Source organism: Bubalus kerabau, chromosome 3, assembly GCF_029407905.1.
Source record: "Bubalus kerabau isolate K-KA32 ecotype Philippines breed swamp buffalo chromosome 3, PCC_UOA_SB_1v2, whole genome shotgun sequence".
Classification (NCBI taxonomy): Eukaryota; Metazoa; Chordata; class Mammalia; order Artiodactyla; family Bovidae; genus Bubalus; species Bubalus kerabau.
This window is the reverse complement of record NC_073626.1, coordinates 126071939-126079529: the sequence shown is the minus strand read 5'-3', so window position 1 is coordinate 126079529 and position 7591 is coordinate 126071939. Positions and strand designations below refer to the sequence as shown.

The 7591-nt window shown below is 40.0% G+C and overlaps 1 pseudogene; it reads left to right on the top strand.

The window, feature by feature from the left end:
• The first annotated feature begins 725 nt into the window (after positions 1-725).
• Positions 726-3512, top strand: LOC129647770 (T-complex protein 1 subunit zeta-like; annotated as a pseudogene).
• Positions 3513-7591: the final 4079 nt, after the last annotated feature.

The following is a 7591-nucleotide window of genomic DNA, read 5'->3' as shown; positions in this document are numbered from 1 at the left end:
AAATTCTTGCTATAAGACAGAAACATCTCAGCTAATCTAAGCAGTATGCTTAGTGATCACAATTGATTGATATTCTGATGCAAGTTCATCACTTACAGACCAGCACACACTTTGAATAGAGCAACTCTAGATATGAATTCTGTGTTGATTTTCCTAACCTACCATGAACCTTTGATATTCTTTGTGAATATAAAACTTTAATTTTGATATTGTCATCTTTTCTCTTTTGGCCTTGTGGTTTGTGCTTCTTAGGTCTTGTTTTTAAAAGTCTTTATCATTTGAACACAAATTAAATATGACATAAAATTATCAAGAAATAATTATGAATTTTGTTCAGTGTGACCCTGGTACTGTGGTTATAATTTTTTAAGTCTATATGTTAGAGGTCAATATTTAAGTACTTATATGGGTGAAAGGGCTTCCCTGGAGGCTTAGATAGTAAAGAATATGCCTGTGTCAGAAAGATCCCCTGGAGAAGGGAATGGCAACCCACTCCAGTATTCTTGCCTGGAGAGTTCCATGGACAGAAGAGCCTGGCAGTGTACAGTCCGTGGGGATGCTTAGAGTCAGACACAACTAAGCGACAAGCATTTTCACTTTCTTTATGGGTGAAATAATATAATGTCTTGGGTTTGCTTTAAAATACAACAACTCCCAGCCACGCTGAACTGGCTCAGGACTTTTCACCACACCACATCCCCTTATCTTCCTCTGCTGGGTCAGCTATGGCGGCCGTGAAGACGCTGAACCCCAAGGCCGAGGTGGCCCGAGCCCAGGCAGCATTGGTGGTCAACATCAGCATGGCCCGGGGCTGCAGGAGGTGCTGAGGACCAACTTGGGGCCTAAGGGCACCATGAAGATGCTTGTTTCTGGTGCTGGAGACATCAAACTCACTAAAGATGGAAATGGACTGCTTCATGAAGTGTAAATTCAACACCCAACAGCCTCCTTAATAGCCAAAGTAGCAACAGCCCAGGATGACAGAACTGGTGCTGGTACCACTTCCAGCGTCCTCATCATTGGAGAGCTGCTGAAGCAGGCGGGTCTCTCCATTTCTGAAGGTCTTTATCCCAGAATAATTACAGAAGGATTTGAAGCTGCAAAGGAAAAGGCACTTCAGTTTTTGGAACAAGTCAAAGTAAGCAAAGAGATGGACAGGGAAACACCTGTCAGTTCAGTTCAGTTCAGTCGCTCAGTCGTGACCAGCTCTTTGCAACACCGTGAATCGCAGCACGCCAGGCCTCCCTGTCCATCACCAACTCCCAGAGTTCACTCAGACTCATGTCCATCGAGTCAGTGATGCCATCCAGCCATCTCATCCTCTGTCATCCCCTTCTCCTCCTGCCCCCAGTCCCTCCCAGCATCAGAGTCTTTTCCAGTGAGTCAACTCTTCGCATGAGGTGGCCAAAGTACTGGAGTTTCAGCTTCAGCCACCAGCCCTTCCAATGAACACCCAGGACTGATATCCTTTAGAATGGACTGGTTGGATCTCCTTGCAGACCAAGGGACTCTCAAGAGTCTTCTCCAACACCACAGTTCAAAAGCATCAATTCTTCGGCGCTCAGCTTTCTTCACAGTCCAACTCTCACATCCATATATGACCACTGGAAAAACCATAGCCTTGACTAGATGGACCTTTGTTGGCAAAGTAATGTCTCTGCTTTTGAATATGCTATCTAGGTTGGTCATAACTTTACTTCCAAGGAGTAAGCGTCTTTTAATTTCATGGCTGCAGTCACCATCTGCAGTGATTTTGGAGCCCCCAAAAAATAAAGTCTGACACTGTTTCCACTGTTTCCCCATCTATTTCCCATGAAGTGATGGGACCAGATGCCATGATCTTTGTTTTCTGAATGTTGAGCTTTAAGCCAACTTTTAAGCCAACAAACTCTCCTCTTTCACTTTCATCAAGAAGCTTTTTAGTTCCTCTTCACTTTCTGCCAACCACGCAGAAGCGCGTGGCCAAGAGGATCTACCTGACGCCTGTGGTCAGGGGCGGCAGCCGGGAGGAGCAACCCCAGGTCTAAGGAGCAGCAGCTGCGCGGGTGCAGGAGGGCTGAGAGGAGCTACTCCACGTTCAAGGTCAGAAGGTGCGGCCCTGAGGAGATACCCTTCCTCCAAGGTAAGGAGCAGCGGCTGCGCTTTGCTGGAGCAGCCATGAAGAGATACCCCACGTCCAAGGTAAGAGAAACCCAAGTAAGATGGTAGGTGTAGCGAGAGGGCATCAGAGGGCAGACACATTGAAACCATAATCACAGAAAACTAGTCCATCTAATCACACGGAAACACCTATAGATGTAGCCAGAACATTGCTACGTACTAAAGTTCATGCTGAACTTGCTGATGTCTTAACAGAGACCGTAGTGGACTCCATTTTGGCCATTAAAAAACAAGATGAACCTATTGACCTCTTTGTGGTTGAGGTCATGGAGATGAAACATAAATCTGAAATGGATACAAGCTTAATCAGAGGTCTTGTTCTGGACCATGGAGCACGGCCTCCTGATATGAAGAAGAGGATAGAAGATGCATACAGCCTCACGTGCAAAGTGTCATTAGAATATGAAAAATCAGAAGTGAATTCTGGCTTTTTTTTTTTTACAAGAGTACAAAGGAGAGAGAGAAATTAGTGAAAGCTGAAAGGAAATTCATCGAAGACAGAGTTAAAAAAATAATCGACCTGAAAAAGAAAGTCTGTGTTGATTCAGATAAAGGATTTGTTGTTATTAGTCAAAAGGGAATTGATCCCTTTTCCTTAGATGCTCTTGCCAAAGAAGGCATAATAGCTCTGCGCAGAGCTAAAAGGAGAAACATGGAAAGGCTGACTCTTGCTTGTGGCGGGATAGCCCTAAATTCTTTTAATGACCTCAATCCTGATTGTTTGGGACATGCAGGACTTGTCTATGAATATACAGTGGGAGAAGAGAAGTTCACCTTATGAGAGATGTAACAATCCTCGCTCTGTCACATTATTGATCAAAGGACCAAATAAGCACATGCTTACTCAAATCGAAGATGTCATAAGAGATGGCTTGAGGGCTGTTTAAAATGCTATTGATGATGGCTGTGTAGTCCCAGGTGCTGGCGCAGTGGAAGTGCAATGGCAGAAGCCCTGGTTAAATACATGCCCAGTGTAAAGGGCAGGGCCCAGCTTGGAGTTCAAGCATTTGCTGATGCATTGCTCATTATTCCCAAGGTTCTCGCTCAGAACTCTGGTTTTGACCTTCAGGAAACACTAGTTAAAATTCAAGCAGAACATTCAGAATCCAGTCAGCTTGTGGGTGTGGACTTGAACACTGATGAACCAATGGTAGCAGCAGAAGCAGGCATATGGGATAACTACTGTGTAAAGAAACAGCTTCTTCACTCCTGCACTGTGATTGCCACCAACATTCTCCTGGTTGATGAGATCATGAGAGCTGGAAAGTCTTCTCTAAAAGGTTGAATTGGAGCTTCCCTTGTATCTGAATCCTGAACTACAGAGTGATCCTAATAATACAGCTATGGAATTTTGGTCCAAGCTTCAAATGATCTTCAAAGAAGTTTCTTTACCCATATTAAAAAAGGAGAGAGCACTGGCACCTATTCAGATTCTGAAGTCCTGAAATTATAATTAACAGTATTTTTAAAATTGCACTGCAATGTCCACATACAGCAGGTCATGCTTACCCAGTAAAGAGGACATTTTGCTTTACCCTCAGCGATATAAAAATATTAGATAAGCATATGTTATCTACGTTGTTATTAAATATTCCTTGAAAAACAAAAAAAAAATAAAATTAAATACAACAACAAAACAAAGTGGATGAAACAAAATTGTTCAAAGATCTTAGAATAGCAACCCTTTACCAACCTAGATGAAAGTAATTTACTAACCAGGACATACCAGTTGAATATAAGCCTGGGGTACATGAATATAAATTACATTTTCCTCTGCTTCTTTGCATGAGAAGCAGAAATACAATCAGGAAAATGTTTTTTGACTATTAAATATAATGTCTTGAGTACAGGGGGGTTCACTATACTGTTCTCATCATCTTTTGTGTATGTATAAAATTTTTTTAAAAATACAGTCGTATCTTCCCATGCTAGCTGACACACAAAAGTATTTTTGTACACTTTCATAAATTAATCTTATAAATTTACCATCCATATTTAGATCTCCAGTTTATCTGGAATCCACTTTTGTATGTGGTTTGGGGTAGCAATACAACTTGATCTTTCTCCATAGGGAGATCTGGTTGTCGCAATACAATCTACTAAAGCCTATTCTTTCCCCATCATCCTGCATCACCATCTTTACCACTCCATCTGGTCTCTATATATTCATGGGACTATTCCTGGGCTCTACACTCTGATCTATTGTCTTTGTGTGTGTGTTCCTGCTTCAGCACCCACTTTTACTACTATAACCTGTAGTAGGTTTATTATCTGACAGAGCAAATACCCCATTGTATGAATTAGAATATTGATCTGGCTGTATTAACAGAGATCAAATGGCAAGAGGGTTAGCAAGATGTAAGTCAATTCTCTTTTGTGTAAATGTCCGAGCTGGTAGGCAGTTCTGCTGCACATCACCCAAATCCCCAGGCCCCATCCGTTCTGGTGCTCCTCTTCCCTTGGATGTGATCCTCATCTGCCAGAGGAAGGTAGACTCACTGTTCTAGCAGTGATATCCTGTTCAGGACACAGCTCCGAAGCTGCTCCCACCTCTGCTCACATCCTGAACTGTGACAAGCCACACCTGGCTACAAGCAATGCTGTGAAATATGGTGTCTCTGGGCAACCATGTGCTGGACCAAAATTTGAGAGTTCTCTACTAAAAGAAAAAGGCATAGCAAAAACTTGGAAGGTCGAAAAAGCAGTGTCTGCCTCACACTCAATTTTGCTATTCTTGGGACTTCCTCAGTGGTATAGTGGTTAAGATTTTACCTTCCAGTACAGGGAGTGTGGGTTCAATACCTGGTCCACATGCCTTGTGGCCAAAAAAATCAAAACATAAAACATAAGCAATATTGTAACAAATTCAATAAAACCTTTTTAAAAAATGGTCTAAATCAACAAAGGACAGAGAAGCCTGGCATGCTGCAGTCCATGGGGTCACAAAAGAGTTGGACTCAACTGAGCTAATGAACAACAACAACAAAATTAAAAAAAATTTTTTTGCTATTCTTTCCCAAAACAGACTTATCATCCATGAACCTTTATTATCCTAAATAAGCTTTGGAATGAATGTGTTGATTTCTTTGAGAAACCTTATCTCTTTTTATTGAGGTTAATTCTTAATTTATAGATTGCTTTGGATGCTATTAACATTTATGAATACAGAACATTTCTTCATTTTTAAAATTTTTTTCAAATTTCCTTTGGTAGAGAGGCTATTCTTAAGACAAGAAAGTCTTGTTCATTTTTTGTTCATTTTTGTTAAGACCAGATAATTCATAGTTCCTATGATATTGTGAATAGCATCTTATTTTGGTTCTCTGTCTGGCTAGCACTGCAGTTACTTAGTAAGGAACAACAAGCTGTGGCCTGCAGGTAAAACTCAGATTATGGTTTGTTTTTGTGTGACCCATGAGCTAAAACTTGTTTCATGCATTTAAAGAGTTGTTGAAGGAAAGAAAATGAAAGGAAAAGAAAAGAAGTAGAGAGAAAAGGAAAGGAAAATACCAACTACTATAAACAAATTCTGCTGATTTTTCTAAGCTGGTCTTTCATCTTGAAAGCTGATGATTTTCTTACCAATTCTAGTATTTTCTTGTTGATTTCCTTGGGGTTTCCATGCAGTTGGTCAATGCTTCCACAAATGACAGTCTTATCTGTTCATCTAAATCCTTACACCTCTTATCCCCTTCCTTGTCTTATAGCTTCGGCCTGTAATACTATATTTAAAAAAAATTGTGCTGATAGTATGAGTAGAGTTTCTTTGTTCTAAATCTTAATGAAAATGAGTCTCAAGTTTCTCCATTAATTATGATTTTGCTGTAGGATTTTGGCATACAGCTTTTATCAAGTTAAAGAAATTCCCTTCTATTCTTGGTTTACTAAGTTTTTAATCAGAATTGGATGTTGGCATTTCTTGAGTGCTATTGAAATAATGAAATGATTTTGTTCTTTCATTTGGGAAGAATTGCATTGATAGATTTTTCTGATGTTTAATTATCCTTGCATTCTTAAATAAACCCTATCCCCACTACACTCATAAGTGAAATAAATCTATAATTTCCTGTACTGTCCTAATCATGTTTCAGAATCCATGTTATGCTAACCAGCCTTATTAAATGGATTGGTATCTTCCTTGATTTGTTTAATTCTGGAACAAGTGTTGTAAGAGAACACTTACCTATTTCCTGAAAGTTTGGCAAAACTCACCTATAAGATTTTATGACCCTAGAATTTTTTATAAAAAGATCATGATTATCATTTCAATTTTTAAAACAACTATTGATCTATTCAAGTATTTCTTCTTGAATTTATTCATTGCTTTGTGTTTTCTAGGAATTTATTCATTTTGCTCAGGTTTATTAATTTACTGGGCTTCCTGGGTAACGCTAGTGATAAAGAACCCACCTGTCAATGCAGGAGACTAAGAGACATGCGTTTGATCCCTGGGTTGAGAAGATCCCCTGGAGGAGAGCGTGGCAACCCACTCCAGTATTCTTGCCTGGAGAATCCCATGGACTGAGGACTCTGGCAAGCTATAGTCCATAGGGTTGCAAAGAGTCAGACACAACTGAGGCAACTGAACACACGCACATCAATTTAATATCCTGTGGTGATTCTTCTTCTTTTTATATCCACAGAGTATTATTTTTGAGCTTTTTCTTTTTTATTATATATCATATTTGCATATTTATTCTATTTTCCTTGATTAGTCATATTAATTTATTCAAAGAAGCAACTGTTGGCACTCAGTAGCCCATCCTTTTTAGCTCTGTTTCTCTGATTTTTTAAAGTCTTTTATTGAATCTGTTACCATATTGCTTCTATTTTTTATGTTTTGGTTTTTTGAGGCATGTGCAATCTTAGCTCCCTGACCTGGGATCGAACCCACACCCCCTGCATTGGAAGGCAAAGTCTTAACCACTGGACCACCAGGCAAGTCCCTTATTTATTTAGTCCCCTATTTTTAAAGTTATTAATTCATCCTTCTTTTCTTATGTTTTGCTGTAACTTCTTGAGTTGAATCCTTAGCTCATTTGTTTCATTATTTCTTGTTTCCAATAAATGTATTTAATTCTGTGTATTTTCCTGTGAGTACTTTTTTTTTTTAGCTCTGTCTTAAATTTGAGTATAGAGCACCTTTAAGGCCATTCAGGTCTAAGCATTTTATGGTTTCCCCAGGTGATTTCCTCTTTGAGCCAGGTGTAATTGACTAGGATTGTCTAATCCCCAGACACATGGAATGTTTGTGTTGATCCTATGGTCCTTGATATATTTTATTGCATGGTAGTCAGAGAAGGACATGGCAACCCACTCCCGTGTTCTTGCCTGGAGAATCCCAGGGACGGGGGAGCCTGGTGAGCTGCCGTCTATGGGGTCGCACAGAGTTGGACACGACTGAAGTGACTTAGCAGCAGAAGCAGCAGTC